Source organism: Onychomys torridus, chromosome 9 (assembly GCF_903995425.1).
Source record: "Onychomys torridus chromosome 9, mOncTor1.1, whole genome shotgun sequence".
In the NCBI taxonomy this organism is placed as follows: domain Eukaryota; kingdom Metazoa; phylum Chordata; class Mammalia; order Rodentia; family Cricetidae; genus Onychomys; species Onychomys torridus.
In genome coordinates this window covers 88,273,472-88,290,532 of record NC_050451.1, presented here as the reverse complement: position 1 = coordinate 88,290,532, position 17,061 = coordinate 88,273,472, and positions in this window count along the sequence as shown.

Here is a 17,061-nt window from a genome sequence, read left to right as displayed (position 1 = left end):
ATTTTAAAACTTTATTTGAGCTGTTTGAAGGCATATGACAAAAGTTCGGTTCGTTGTCTTTGCTTCTATGTTGAATGATGTGTCCTGAAAGATAGAATAAAGTAAGCAATTCTAACATGTATTCAATATCTCTGGCATATTCTCCAATCTCCTTATGGATGGCTACAATATTAGAGATCAGCCTTCTGAGAAAACATTTCCAAAGGCATCAAACATTGTCAACTACATATATATATATATATATATATGTATGTATGGATCAGGCAAGCCCAGAGACCCCTAAAGAGGTAAATAAAATATGAGTAACAAAAAGAACAAGCTAATGGGAAGAATGCTGAATTCAAGTCTCAAATCACGTTAACCCAGCAACCTTTGAAATATCCCTTTATTTCTATGAGTCGCAGCTTAAAAATCTGTTCTAAAATTCCAAAGGGCATTTTTGTGAAATAAGATTATGTAACAATAAGAACCACCAAAGCATTGTTAAGATCGTCAAAAGGGAAGGGAAGCTGTGACAAATAATTAGCATGTTTCTTCTTCCTCCTCCTCCTTTTCTTTCTTCCTTCCTTTCTTCCTTCCTTTCTTTCTTTCTTTCTTTCTTCCTTCCTTCCTTCCTTTTCTTTCTTTCTTCTTTCTTTTAGTTTCAATTGCTCTGCAATCTGTTTACTGAGTGTCTGCTATGTTCCTGTGAGAAACACTAGGGACAGGCAAAGAGAGTGACATGAACCCTGACTAAAGAAATCTCAGGGTGACATATCCGGGAGCTATTTTGAGTACATTTATAAGTAGAACTGGAATGAGCCCTACTTGGTTTACACACAGCTGTATCATTTCAGGTAAGAACTCACACTGTGGTGGGCAAGGCTGGCAGTAGTGACAGTGAATGAGAATGCAGCTCAGAGCAGGATTGACAATTGACTCCCGTATTTGGCACGGCATGGTATAATGAACTGGTATCCTTGTGACACAAACCAAAGCACTAGAATCAACAGGTACACAGAAGGAAGCAAATTCTAGGGAATATTTGAGAAAAGGGGCAACAGGAAATGACGGTATGAAAGTGAGATAAGATGTGCTTTACATAATCATCTCTGACAGTAATGATGGACACATGCCCTGAGGTTGGACCAACAGAAATATGACTCAGAGTAAGACTTGATGCAAGTGTGAAGAATGGGGAGAAATGCAGCTTTAATTAATTTCACTTCTGTGCAAAAGTAGCTGGTACCAATTTGGCCAAGGGTACAATAGGCACAATAGCCCATCAAAGGTCTGGATTGTAGTAGACTAGTAGTCTAGCACTTGATTGAAGAGGTGAAATATACTAAACTAAAAGCCATGTTTACTTCATACCTACTTTGTGACTGGCATATTTAATCTTTACCAAAATTAAATAAAGATGACACCACCTCATTCTAAAGATGAGAAAAGTGATGCTCAGAAAAATTGAATGCTATAACTACCCACCCATCTTCACAACAAAGGGTCAAAACTAGGATTGGACCTTCATGTTTCATTGTACTTTAAGGGCTGCATAATTACATGTTTTCAAAGTGGTGAAATTCACCACTGCAAATGCTAAGAAGAAACAGCTAAAATGGTACATATAAGAAACAGAAGAGGATGCATTTCAGTGAGATATTTGAGCCTTCTAGCCAAACCTTGTGGTTTTCTCAGGCTCAGCTATTAGTTGTTAATGTCCCTTAGGCTGGCCTTCAAGACCTAAGGGGGAAAAAGCCAACTTACCTTTTAAGTTTGGGAATCAAAGAAGTATGTATTATTTTAGATGACTCTCCCAGTGGTAGTATGAGTAAAGAATTTTCTTTAATTAAGATTATCATCACAAATGCTTACCTCTCCAAACATTTACCCTTTCAAGTCTGACAAGAATGGCTTTTTCACTTGCAATATATCAACTTCTCCTCAACTTCTTTACTTCTACAAGCAGCCTTGAACACCATAGGGCTAAGGAAAGCACAGAATCCTTTCCCTATAGGATTGAACCCATGAGTGCCGAATATTCAAAACCACAAATAATGAATCCAGGGTCAGAAGACCTTCGGGGAGGGCAGGACTTTACACCTGAAGAATGTATTCTTTGTATGATGTGGAAATTGCTCTAATTACATGCTTTTGCCTGGGTTCAAAGCTCTGATTTCTCAAGACTAACCCCCTTTGTAAGTACACACGGTGGTAACAGTACTCTGCTGATGGGCTTTTGGTAACCACAAAGCCAGGAACACGACAACAGAACTAATGTTGCTCTGTAAATCAAGCCATCCCAACTGGCAAGTTCAAAGGATTATTTGTTCCCTCGGTTTTGTTTTCTTAGGGAGACAGTTAAAATTTGCATCATTGCATGTTTTAACATGCCAAGTGCTAGAATATAAATATCTTCTCCTCCAATCCCTCTGTGTGTGTGTGTGTGTGTGTGTGTGTGTGTGTGTGTGTGTGTGTGTTTACTCTCATATGAAGACAGCGAGCATCAGGTCTGGAATCAGACAACTTAAATTCTCATATAAACCCTGTTACTGATTCCTGTGTGACCTTGGAAAAGAAACTTGACCTTTCTACCCTTGATATTTCCTAATCCAAAAAGTAATACAATTGATCTATAGTATATCAAAATCATAGGACATCCTAAAATCATGCAGACATGATATTTTTAATGGGAAGGTGATAAATGCATATTTTCTCAGGGACCAAATAATTTAATTCATTGCTTTAGAAAACAATGTGTGCCACATGCTGGATTGCTCCTCTAAAATACATTATCTTTATCCCAGTCTAATTAGTAGCTCTTGTCTAAGTCTTGAATTATTTCAACTATACAGCGTTGTACTAGAAGTTTCAATATAGAGCTCACAGAGTGTGGCTATGTGCACTATAATAAAATCTGAAAGACATGAAACATTCTGAATTTCATACAAAGTCACAAGTAAAAGAAACACAAGGAGAATAAAATGACATTGCTAAAGATACAAGTATTTTTGCAGAAATAACATATTTTTATGGCAGTCTATCTCTTTTTATTCATTCCAAACACAGGAAAAAGGTATTTCAAGTTACTGATTAACTTCAACACACTGATCTTTGTTTCTGTCTAAGGTCCACAGAAATTGGCTAGATGTCTTTTATCAAACAGAAAACTGTTTTTTAATGCTTTTAAAGGCCAGATTTTCTATTATCCTGAGCTATCAGACCAAACCTCATTTGGTTGCAGTATACATAGTTTATTTTCCCAGAGACTAGGAATTTCTAAAGGAATGTTTTTTCTAACTGCATGGCTGTGTTCATTTTCAGAAAGAAATTTTAATGTCTATGAGTTACCATATCCTTTCTCCTAATATTCTTCACTCTTAATAAGTAAGTAAGAGCCATGAGCAGTTGATCCTATAACTAATGTGCTTCGCATCATTGTTGGTGTTGGCTGTGAAGTCAGGAAAAGTGGGGGAAGGGCCTCTTCACCAGGCACTTTGACTATTTATAGAAAAGGGCTTTAGTAGGAACATCGAAACTGATGCAACAAATGACATTGTCATGACATATGAGATATTACAATGTTAAGGAAAAATATATAAGAAGGTATAAAGAATGCACCTGCCATTATTGTACAACCACACTAGAAAAAGCAGGAGGCTTTAGTAGAGACTGAGAAAACAAGTAAGTCAAGGCAGCTCATTTCCAAGTATTTTGATATAATATAAACTGCAAACACACTGACTTAGAGCATCATGCTGTAATAGACGTGGATCACTGTTCAGACTGCTGATACATGAGTATCCTAGGTTACATTAGTTCTGTTGTTTGTGTTCTGACTGAAGCCTATAGCATCTATGGTGGTAGTTTGTTTGTTAATAATTCCCTGAACACCGTACCTAATCTAGCAACCCAGCAGAGATCATGTTTTTGTACAGCCTGCTGGGCACATTCCCAAGGCTGTCCCGCATACCTGTTGAATGGACACAGCCACAATTAAATCCCCCTTCTCCTTTCCACTGAACTGCTTCTCTCACCTGCCATTTTCCACCCCTTGCTTTCCAAGACCAAAAAGGTCCAAGCACAATGATTTCTTCTTTATGTGAAAGTTCTCTACTTGATAATTAGCAAGTCCTAATCATGATCACTCTTGCTCAGAAATTCTTCTTTAGACTGTTCTTCCATGCCACAAGTTTCCCTTATTTCATGTCTCCATCAAATGTCAACTAAATGACTACAGAGTTCCTCTAATTCTACTGTATCATTCTCATTAAACATCCTCCACCCAGATTCCAAAATTTTCTTCCTTTAAAAACAAAATAGAAATAGATTCCTGTTATTCATCTGGTTACATTTTCAGATATCTACATATTACACAAGGGGAAAACAAATTCACAAATACAGCATGAAAGAACATTTTAAATGTGACTAGAATGTATTAGTTTTTTTCATCATACCATCAGTTCAAGGTGCATTATTCTGATCATATTCTATATAGATGGCCTTGAACAACAGCCACCTATGACCATTGTCCATGCTGTTTCTCTGTCTTGAAATTTCTTTTTCATTACTGACATCAGAATCCAACAAGGCCATGGTGAACACAAATGCACAGCAGCCCTGGATACTTACACAAGGCCTGCAAAAGACTGGACTCTTCAATATTTTTTCATGGATGAATAAGTGCCCATGAGGCTCCACTCTCTCCTGGGGAGCTATTCCAAGTTAATGGTTGTCATTGGGGTTGGTGTGTGTGTGTGTGTGTGTGTGTTTGTGTGTGTGTGTGTGTGTGTGTGTGTGTGTGTGTGTGTGTTTCAATGTTGCAGACATTGGTCAGATGTCTGTGCTCCATTGAATGACTCCTTCTCCAAGTTGACATTAGAAACTTGAATCAAAATCAGTGGCTCAAAAAGCATTTTTAAGAGATATGAAAGTAGAAAGTATATGGTTGGGAAGAAGATGAGGTTCAGAGGAAGAGGATGAGGTTCAGAGGAAAGAGGAGAGCATAAGTGAAGAGATTCCCAATACATTTTGTATATATGTGGATTATTTTAAAGGGGAATTTCACTTTTTCTAAATTTAAATACCTCTTCATCCTTCCAGATATATGAAAAAATCAAGTTTTCCATGACAGAAGAATTTTGCCCAGTATCCATAGCAAACATTGCTTCTACCTTTCTTCCACAGAACCCTAATTTTATTGCAACCTCACCTGTTTATGCATCAGAGGCCTTTTATTAGACAACAAAACTCTCAAGGGTAAGGGACTGATTCCATTGACCTTTCTATTTCCCGTGTCTCTAATTAGCCTGGTAAATGGCATGTGTTCAATAAATGAATGACTGATTATCACTTCTGGATACTGTACAAATAAGTAATTACCCTTTAGAAATAATCACAATCCATCTGCAAGAGCGTGAATTGTTGAATCCAAGATTGCAAAAAGCACAGGGACAAATAGCCAAACAAATGGAAGCACATGAATGATGAACCAATGGCTGTGGAGCCCCCAGCTGGATCAGGCCCTCTGGATAAGTGAGACAATTGAATAGCTTGATCTGCTTGGGAGGCACCCAGGCTGTGGGACCAGGATCTGTCCTTAGTGCATGAGCTGGCTGTTTTAAACTTTGGGCTTACACAGGGACACTTTGCTCAGTCTGGAAGGAGGTGACAGGACCTGCCTGTACTGAATCCACCAGGTTTAAATGAATCACCAGGGGTGCCTTGATCCTGGAGGAGATGGGAATGGAGGGGAGGGGCTGGGGGGAAGGTGGACGTGGGGGCAGGAGGGGGGAGGACAGGGGAACCCATGGCTGATGTATAAAATTTAAAACACATAATAATAAAGAAAAAACAATAAAAAATTTAAAAAAAGAAATAATCACAACCCAGACCACAGCAATACACAATACTTCATGGAGAATAAGTAAGAATTCAGAATCATCTAGAAGGATTGTTTTGAAAGAAAATGTAACTATGCCTGTGTAAACAATATAGCTTTGACAGGAAAAAAAGAAGAAAGAAATTAACTAACATATTTATGGTAGTGTGAAATCAAAAGTCTAATATGGAAGTGAGGTTAGGGACACTCATTCCCTCTAAGCTTGGCGATCTCCCTCTTAGGGGTGGTAACTGAAGCTGTGGAATAGGATGAGGGTATCAAGGGATCTGGTGTCAAGAGCGAAGACTGCATACATAATCCATGTTGACTCTCAAATTCCTCCTAAGGGTTGCACATCTGAAACTTCCTCCTGTTTGTTTACTGGCATACATGTTGACCTCTTAACTCTGACATGTCTCATTGCTGACAGTCTCTGATTCATACACAATCAAGAAGAAAGTCATTTAATTCTCAGCGTGCTTTTAATTGGTTGAGATTTCCAGTTTTCCTGGGTATTGTGCTCAAATGAAAGATGAAGGTGAAGAAAATACCAATGTGCTGGTCTGCCTTTCTAATTTTATGCACACTTCTTCTTTTCTCATTCCTTTGAGTAAGTGAAATTGTGATTCCAATTATCTGCCAATTATTGGGGAAAATTTTGTTTTCCTGATAAATGAAACTCACATCTTGGTATGTTTGATAAAATTACAGCAATATGCCTCCTAAATTCAACTTGTTCCTTACAATATTTTTCCTTATTCTAGTTAATAAGAGATAGTTCTTAAAATGGTTTGAGATAGGAGAAGTTGCCATCAACTCGAAACAAGAAAGCATTTCTATTCTAGTAGGCCCTTCATATATTGCATTTCCAATTACTTAATAGAGATTTGAAACATCCAATTCTCATCAGTTTCACACGGCAAAATGTTGTGGATCTTACACATAATAAAACTAGGGGAAAAAATTGTAATGGGAGTGGAAGAACAAACATTTCCTCCTTTAAAAATCTCTATTATTTCACATTAATTGTGTCATATGATATCCTCAATAGTTGAGTGACTTAAAGAAAACTAATAGATCCTGGATTTTATAAAAACCCTGGGACTGGATATGAGAAATCTTATAATCAGAGACATGAGAGTCTAAAAAAGAGTCCTTTCTATTATCCCAGTGGTAGTCGGGGCCTGTGATTGATTCTTGTTGAGTATTATTCTTTCCAGATCTGTGAAGAATTGTGTTGGTAATTTGATGGGGATTGTGTTGAATCTGTAGATTGCTTTTGGTAAAATTGCCATTTTTACTATGTTAATCCTGCCTACCCATGAGCTTGGGATTTCTTTCCATTTTCTGACATCTTCTTCAATTTCTTTTTTCAGGGACTTAAAGTTCTTGTCATATAGGTCCTTCACATGCTTAGTTAGAGTAACCCCAATGTATTTTATATCATTTGTGGCTATTGTAAAGGGTGATGTGTCTCTAATTTCCTTCTCAGCCTGTTTGTCTATTGTATATAGGAGGGCTACTGATTTTTTTGAGTTGATCTTGTATCCTGCTATGTTGCTGAAGATTTTTATTAGCTTTATCAGTTCCTTGGTTGAATTTTTGGGGTCACTCATGTATACTATCGTGTCATCTGCAAATAGGGAGAGCTTGACTTCTTCCTTTCCAATTTGTATCCCCTTAATCTCTTTATGTTGTCTTATAGCTCTGGCTAGAACTTCAAGTACTATATTGAATAAGTATGGGGGGACAACCTTGCCTTGTTCCTGAGTTTAGTGGTATTGTTTTGAGTTTCTCTCCATTTAATTTGATGTTGGCTGTTGGCTTGCTGTAGATTGCCTTTATTATGTTTAGGTATGTTCCCTGTATTCCTGATCGCTCCAAGACCTTTATCATGAAGGGGTGTTGGATTTTGTCAAATGCCTTTTCTAAATCTAGTGACATGATCATGTGGTTTTTTTCTTTGAGTTTGTTTATATGGTGTATTACATTGACGGACTTTTGTATGTTGAACCACCCTTGCATCCCTCGGATGAAGCCTACTTGATCATGGTGGATAATTGTTTTGATGTGTTCTTGGAGTCTGTTCACCAGAATTTTATTGAGTATTTTTGCATCAATGTTCATGAGGGAGATCGGTCTGTAGTTCTCTTTCTTTGTTGCATCTTTGTTTGGTGTAGGAATCAGGCTAATTGTAGCCTCATAGAAGGAGTTTGGTAATATACTTTCTGCTTCTATTGTGTGGAACAATTTAAAGAGTATTGGTATTAAGTCTTCTTTGAAGATCTGGTAGAATTCTGCAGTGAAACCATCTGGTCCAGGGCTTTTTTTGGTTGGGAGACTTTTAATGAGTGATTCTCTTTCCTTAGGGGTTATTGGACTATTTAAATGGTTTATCTGGTCTTGATTTAACTTAGGTATGTGGTACCTATCCAGAAAATTATCCATTTCTTTTAGATTTTCCAGTTTTGTGGAGTAGAGGTTTTTGAATTATGACCTGATGATTCTCTGGACTTCCTCATTGTCTGTTGTTATGTCCCCCTTTTCATTTCTGATTTTGTTAATTTGGATGCTCTCTCTCTGTCTTTTGGTTAGTTTGGATAAGGGCTTGTCTATCTTGTTGATCTTCTATGAGAACCAACCCTTTGTTTCATTAATCCTTTGTATTGTTCTCTTTATTTCTATTTTATTAATTTCAGCTCTCAATTTGATAATTTCCTGGCATCTGTTCCTCCTGGGAGACTTTGCTCCTTCCTGTTCAAGGGCTTTCAGGTGTGCTGTCAAGTCACTAGCATGAGATTTCTCCAGCTTCTTTATGTGGGCATTCAGTGCTATGAATTTCCCTCTTAGCACTGCTTTCATAGTATCCCATAAGTTTGGGTATGTAGTATATTCATTTTCATTGATCTCTAGGAAGTCTTTAATTTCTTTCTTTATTTCTTCCTTAACCCATTGGTGATTCAGTTGAGCATTATTCAGTTTCCATGAGATTGTATGATTTCTGTAGTTTTTTCTGTTGTTGAAATCTAACTTTAAACCATGGACGTCTGATAGAACACAGGAGGTTATTACAATTGTTTTGTATCTGTTGAGATTTGCTTTGTGGCCAAGTAAGTGGTCGATTTTAGAGAAGGTTCCATGGGGTGCTGAGAAGAAGGTATATTCTTTTTTGTTTGGGTGGAATGTTCTGTAGATATTGATTAAGTCCATTTGAGCCATAACATCTGTTAAGTCCATTATGTCTCTGTTATGTTTCAATTTGGCCGATCTGTCCAGAGGTGAAAGTGGAGTGTTGAAGTCTCCCACTATTAATGTGTGGGGTTTTATATGTGATTTGAGCTTTAGTAATGTTTCTTTTACATATGTGTGTGCCCTTGTGTTTGGGGCATAAGTGTTCAGAATTGAGACTTCATCTTGGTGGATCTTTCCTGCGATGAGTATATAATGTCCTTCATCATCTCTTTTGATTGATTTTAGTTTGAAGTCTATTTTGCTGGATATTAGGATGGCTATACCAGCTTGCTTCTTAAGACCATTTGATTGGAAAGTCTTTTCCCAGCCTTTTATTCTTAGGAGGTATCTGTCTTTGAGATTGAGGTGTGTTTCTTGTATGCATCAGAAAGATGCGTCCTATTTTTGTATCCATTCTGTTAGTCTGTGTCTTTTTTATAGGTGAATTAAGTCCATTGATATTAAGGGATATTAATGACCAGTGATTGTTCATTCCTGTTGTTATTTTTATGTTTTGGTGGTAGTGTGTGTGTAATTCTCTTCTTTGGGGTTTACTGCTCTGGTGTTATCTATTGCCTGTGTTTTCATGGGTGTATCTGCCTTCCTTAGGTTGGAATTTTCCTTCTAGTGCTTTCTGTAGGGCTGGGTTTGTGGATAAGTATTGTTTAAATCTGGTTTTGTCCTGGAAGGTCTTGTTCACTCCATCTATGATAATTGAAAATTTTGCTGGGTATATTAGTCTAGGCTGGCATCCACGGTCTCTTAGTGTCTGCATTATATCTGTCCAGGTCCTTCTGGCTTTCAAAGTCTCCATTGAGAAAGCGGGTGTTATTCTGATGGGTTTGCCTTTATAAGTCACTTGGCCTTTTTCCTTTGCTGCCCTTAGTATTCTTTCTTTATTCTGTACGTTTAGTTGTTTAATTATTATGTGGCAAGGGGAGTTTTTTTGGCGGGTCTAGTCTGTTCGGTGTTCTATAGGCTTCTTGTATCTTCATAGGCATTTCCTTCTTTAAGTTGGGAAATTTTTCTTCTATGATCTTGTTAAATATATTCTGTGTCTTTGAGTTGTATGTTTGTATGTTTGGTCTTTTCATGGTGTCCCAAGTTTCTTGGACATTTGGGGTCATGACTTTGTTGGTTTTAGTGTTTTCTTTGACTGATGAATCTATTTCTTCTACCGTATCTTCAACACCAGAGATCCTCTCTTCCATCTCTTGCATTTTGTTGGTTATACTTGCCTCTGAAGTTCCTGTTTGTTTACTCAGATTTTCTATTTCCAGCATTCCTTCTGCTAGTGTCTTCTTCATTTTTTTCTATTTCCCTCTTCAGGTCTTGGACTGTCTCCCTTGCTTTTTCATGATTTTCTTTCAAGGACTTATTGTTTTCTTCTGCTTTAATTGTCCTTTCCTCTAGTTTTTTATAGTGTTCTTCCCATTTTTTGTTTGTCTGTTCCTCTACTTTATTTTTGATTTCTACTATATAAGGCTCTAGCCTCTTCATGATGTTGCTCATAAGGTTGTTTTCTTCTTTTTCTTCCATTCTGTGATGTTTGGTTCTAGCTCCAGTCCAGATGGGAGTTCCTGGACAGAAGGGAGCTGGGGATTGGTCTCTGAGTCTCAGAAAGTGGCTGGGAATCTCAGGCAGATGGGTGGGGGGCAGGGTGTGGAGACTGCAGGGTCTGCCTGTAGTCTCTGGTCCTGCATAAATAATTTTAAAATGAAGAAAATATGAAATGTTAGTCAGATTTCTGATGTTGTAGCAAAGTACTCCAAATAATTTTAGAAGAGTATGTTTTTAGTTCTGAGATGTTGCTTAGTTGCAAGTTTTTTAGGGTCTGTGGTGAGGGAGGAATCATGGGAGAAGCTTTCTGTAGAGTGAGCTGTTGAAGTTTTGGCAGCCAGGAAGCAACGGGGTAAAAAAGTGGACGGTCTGTGATCCCAATACCATCTTTGGGTCAAGCTTCATGCCCTACATTTTTTTCAGTAGACTCCACTTTTTTAAATGTTCTCTGCCTCCTAATAGCCCCACACTGAGAACAACTCTTTAACACAGGGGCCTTTGAGAGATATTTGAAGGCCAAGCCACAGAACACGGGAATTTGTTCTAATGCCAAAGAAAATGCCAATTTGGTGCACTTCAGATCTTGGCTAATTTATGAATCTCTCTAAAATAAAATTAGATTGCTCATTATGCTAAACCAATTATTAAGTTGGAATTGCAAGAATTGAGATCATGGATGGGAAAGGAGAGCATGAAGGTCAACTTACCCACAGGCAGCAAGAAGATAACTGAATACCTGCAACACACATTGTCAGCTATTTCTTCTCAACCAAATTGTTGCTTGATAAATACCCTTCAGGCCACTGTGTGAAGGAGAGGAGGGAGCCTGAAAGTAGACTTAATTGAGCAGAGACAGTTTCCAAAGGAATGACTTGAGAGCTAAGGGGTTGGCTATGATCCTGGCTCCATGTGTTATGTGCCTTCCCAAGAAAAGATCAGATCTTCAAAACAATCTCAGGTAGGAAGTTTCCCTGAAACAACAAACTCCAACCCAAGTAGCTGTTTTCTAAAAGCATGCTTCTGTGAATTAATTGCACCAGCAGATAAAGCCACTTCCTTTCAGATGTCATATTGACTGGACTGACACATAGGGCCAAGTCACATAATCTAAACTAATTTGAGAAAACCATCGATGTCTGGGAAGAAGACTTATTTATTAAGGATCACACACTCACAAATACAAAATGAAGCGATTCCATTGCCTCTTTGTCTCCCAGACCAGTTCACCGAACTATGTGTCAGGAAGTCTTCCACATCCAAGAAAACACAACCCCCATTTTCTCTTCCCTTTTGAGAGGTCACATAGGCAGACAAGGAGCACCACCTCTTTTGGCCAGGTATTTCAAGGTCATTGGCTGAGTGATTACCCATTACACTTCCCGTTTTTGTCTAAATAAGAAGTTTCTAAACCTAATACAAAACTATATGCAATAAGGATGATTATCAAGTATTGTCCAGGAGAAGGAAAAGGTAACAACATAAACAAAATTAGAAATACAACTAATAAGAACAACATCAAGCAAGAAACATGTACTAAATGTTCAGACTATAGGTGAACAGCAAATTACAGCGAATACTCCATCAACTGTCATATGCTGAAGAATGAAGAATGTAACTCTAGTACCTGGTATGTTCTTAGCAAAGATATGAGAGGAATGTAACTGCAACCATCTAGTCTTCAACTCCATCAAAGACCTGAGAAAGAAAGTAATATTACCTGTGAAAAAGAAGTATAAACAAGCAACTTCCAAAAAATGCAAGAAATGACAGAGAGCTGGCTGCTTGGATAGTCACCCAATGTTTCTCTGCAATTCTGGGGCATCCACTTTTGGTTATAGGCCTAGAATATATGACAGACCATTTTCAGAAGGAGGATATTTTGAAAGACCTTCTTACCCTGGTTGGGCAAGGTTTAGCAGTCACTTTTCTTTTTGTCCTGTTCATCCAGAATGGACAGTTTGCTTACTGTTAATAGCTAAGGCAAGGGCCATTCTTTGCACAATAGACCAATTTTTGCCAAGAAGACAAACTCCATATGGAGTGTCTTTAATGCCCAACATCCTTTTGGGAGTAGATCAGTACTGCCAGGAGCAATCATATCTCAAGTCAACAGAATTCTAAGTTATTAAAACAGTTAAATGCCATATTCTCTAGGTCTATGAAGTGTTTGAAGATTACCTATCGATCTGACATGTGTTTCTGTATATCTAGAAAACCTACTAACATGAATATGAATATGACAAGCATGGGTGACTATTAACCTGTAATTCTTATCAACCTATAACTTAAAGACTAAAGTTTCACATTATAAAAATAAACAATCTGTAAACAGATATACAGTACAGGGACAATAACCTGGAAGTTGTGACAATCTACAAAAATATCTTAATTAGAGGTAGAAATGTATAGTGCAATGTGACAACAATATTCTTAATATGTATCAACATACAAAATGTCCTAAACAGAGGTAGAACATACATACAATATGACATATATAATTTTACATTTGTATCAATATACAAAATATTTCAAACAGGAATAGGAACATATATTGATATGACAAATATAGTTTTGTATTTTGTTTGTTTTTTGTTTTTTGTTTTGTTTTGTTTTTTTTTGGTGTTTTTTTTTGCGACAGGGTTTTTCTGTGTAGCTTTGCGCCTGTCCTAGAACTCGATTTGGAGACCAGACTGGCCTTGAACTCACAGAGATCTGCCTAGCTCTGTCTCCCAAGTGCTGGGATTAAAGGCGTGCGCCACCACCGCCCAGCTAGTTTTGTATTTGTATCAATGTACAAATTATTTTACACAGGAGTAGAAAAATAATTTCGTGTTTATATCAATATACAAGAATCCATATTAATGCAAATTATCTAAAGTTGATAATTACTGACTCCGTTTGTAAGTAGAAACAATAATATATCTTACTATCCTATCCTATCTATTTCCCTTTTATCTTTTCCAAAAGAGAATACTGAGTCTAAATTTTATTGTTCCACTCCCAACCCTATTAAAATTTATAACCAACTCCAAACACATGACAATTATCCATAACCCTGAGAAAACAAAACCTTTTGGGAGAGGGGGCATCATTTTCTTAAAATTGCTTCCTGCTGTCTAGGGAGCAAAGTTATCTCTGTGGGATCCTGTGAGAAAACTAAAACAATGGTTAAGTTTCATAAGGACTATCTGTAATGTTTGTAGCCAGTCTCAGAGTAATTGGTAAAGCTTATCTGGCTAGAGGTATAAGATGATAGATTATCTTAGTTAGCCACCTTGGAACTGTCCCAAACAGAACTGAGCCAATCTATGAGTGATGTTTATCAGCTCAATGGCATCATTATGAACCAGGTAGAATTGTTATTGTGGGGGTTCATCTTCCTTCTGGAGACTTCAGAGATTGCTGTTAGGAATTTTTTTTTTCACTGTGGAACACTTAAACATTATTAATATCAAAATGGAAAGTTTAAACTTTAGGATAGCACTATATCTAAAGAAAGGTTCCAAAGAGTCAAGAATAAGTATGGGGAGAAATAGAATTTTGACAACAATAGTCCCTATGTTTTGGGTTTTCTTCTGCCTCACATCAGGTGGCTCTTCTGATATGAGACGAAACTTAAATTTTTGTTTTGAAACTTAATTTTTTTAACAACATGCTTGGATTTAGAGAAGGAGGGAGACACACTCCAACTCCAAAGCCAGCTTTGATTCAAGGAGTACCACCTCTATCCAGCTAGGTAACCCAAGGTCATTGGCTGAGTGATTACCCATTACACTGAACCTACTAACCCGAAAGAAAAAGAAACATGTTAGCAATCATGAGAATACACTAGTAAAGAAAGGGGCTAGGGGCATATACAGAAGTACACTTTATAATGTGACCCCAAGAGGTTAACAGGGCTAAAAATAATACAAAACAACAAAAACTAGGAAGCAAAGAGTTAGAACCAGAATATATAATCTTAATTTTAAAAAGCACCTAGGTCTGGAGATGTAGGTCAGTGGCACAGCATTTTCTGACATACAGAGAGCCTATGGTTCTGTCCTTGGCACCACAACAAACAAACGAATGAACAAACAAATAAATGAATAAAAATAAATAAATAAATAAATAAATAAATAAATAAATAAATAAATAAATAAATAAATGGAAGAATGAAGGAAGGACGGAAAGAAGGAAGAAAGAAAGAAAATGCATGAGGGGGGAGAAGTTCACTTAAATTTAATTTGGTTTTAAAAAAACTACAACCAATAGTCCAGAAGATTCATCAAAAGGAATTATCAGAGAAACCAAAATATAGAACAAAGGAACATTGAAATAACAGCAAGAAGATTCCAGAAGAGGTAGGAGTTAGAGCAGTCGCAACAACTGGACAGTATTCCAAAGATGTTGAAACACATTAGCATTAAAGAGATTCACATTTGGACATATTTTAATGCCACTGTGGAAAAGAAAAGACAAAGAATTCTTAAAAGTAACCAACAATACTAGACAAGTTCGAAGAACCAGAGTTACACTAAGAGCCAGTTATTCCACATCAACCTTAAGAGATGGTGGAGTGTTTTCTTCAGTGGGATGATCTAGCATCTACACACAACAGAAATAGCATCCAAGGAAACAGTTTCCATAGATGGCATGCTAAAGACAAATTTCATCCAAAAATGGAATTAATATGCTAAATGAGTTTATTCAGTTTGAAGACAAGAAAGGGGATTAAATAAAAGCATTTTCAATGACAAAGTACTAAGGAATTTTAAGGTGTGTTCTCCTTACATTAAATACAATCAAGTCATAGTTCCTATAGTTCTAATCCTAGTAATTTGTTTCAAATAAATAATTGAACAAGCATGAAAAGCTGTAGTTTCAATGTGTTTCTGGTTATTTACTGAATGCTCCATAAAAATCTTAGAATCATGGGAAATGTATGTCAAGAGAGGATTATTGAAATCACAGATGATGTATTTATGATTTACATAAGGGAGATTATAAAGGTCCTTTGTGCTCATTGAAATATGGCTTCAGTGTTATCATACGTAGGAAAAAGCAAAACCCATGTTAGGAAACAGCATGTTTCATTTGATCCAATGTGAGCTTAAAATTATGCATTTCCTTTGGGTAAGTTTGTATATTCAAAAAAGTTGAGACAAGAACACATGGCACTTTTTACAGGGATGCAGAACTACGGGAGGGTTCTATAGTCTTTGTTTTATTTTTCTTCTTTCTAGCAAATTTTGTTTTATTATTGTTTATGGATGTGTGTGTTTCTGGATCTATGTGTGGGTACGTGGACATGGGCAATGCTGAAAGAGGCCGCTGGTAAAGAACAGTGGAGAGTCAGGAGTCAGAAGAGGTTGTAAGTCATGTGCTCTCAATACTGAGCCATCTCTACAGGCTCAGTTCCGTTTGTATTCTTTCCCACAACAATGGTTCATTTGTGGACCGACTTCCTGGGCAATCCCATATGTGCTGGGACTTTCCTGTCACGAGACATACTTTTGCAGTCATCATCATGTTTAGACCTGTCATTTCATTTAGTTACACAGTGCTGTGAATGAAACCTACCTGGAAACTGTTTCCTGTGTTGGTCAACAAACTGTTTCCAAAAGACACTGGGACTCTCCTGTGCACTGCCTATTCCCACCCAAGGAGCCAGGCTCACCAGCCTACCTGAGTCACATGGCAAGAGACATTGCTGAGCTGTTGCTGAGCCTGGAAATGAAAAGAAAATACAACTCAGACCAGGTGAAAACAGACCATGAGTGGTCATGTCTCACTTTCCCATGCAGACTGACTCATATCTCGTTCTCTCCGAGAAAGTTACCTTTCCTTTTCCTCAGACCACCCAGTTCCTGGGATTTGTGAAACTCAAACAAAAATCAAGCCATCCTGAGGAAGAGTCATTTCTCAGAGTTTCTTGACCCTTCCCTACTTGGTCTTATCTGAGGTACTTCATCTTATTTTATTCTCATGAAGCAACAAGAACTGGGCTGGAGAGATAGCTAGGGAGCTAAGAGAGTGGGCTGCTCTTCCAGGAGACCATAGTTCCGGTCCCAACATCACTACCTGCTGACTCACATGTAACTCCAGCACCAGGTGGATAAAAAGCCTCTGACCTTCTTGGGTACCTGCACTCATGGGCACATGCCCACACACATACACACATTTTCAAATAATAAAAACAAATATTTATACACTTTAAAAATTAGACTCAAAAACTGAAAGTGGACCAATCCACAATCTATTACCACAAAAAGGTATTTCATTTCTTTTCCAGTTATGGTGAGAAGCACCAAAAGGAGATTTAATCTCACAGGGTGTTTTTTTTTTTTTTTTTTTTTTTTTTTCAGGCCTGCAATTTTACCTCCCTACTTTGCAGCCAGCAAAGTCTTGTAACAATTTGGAGTTTGTCT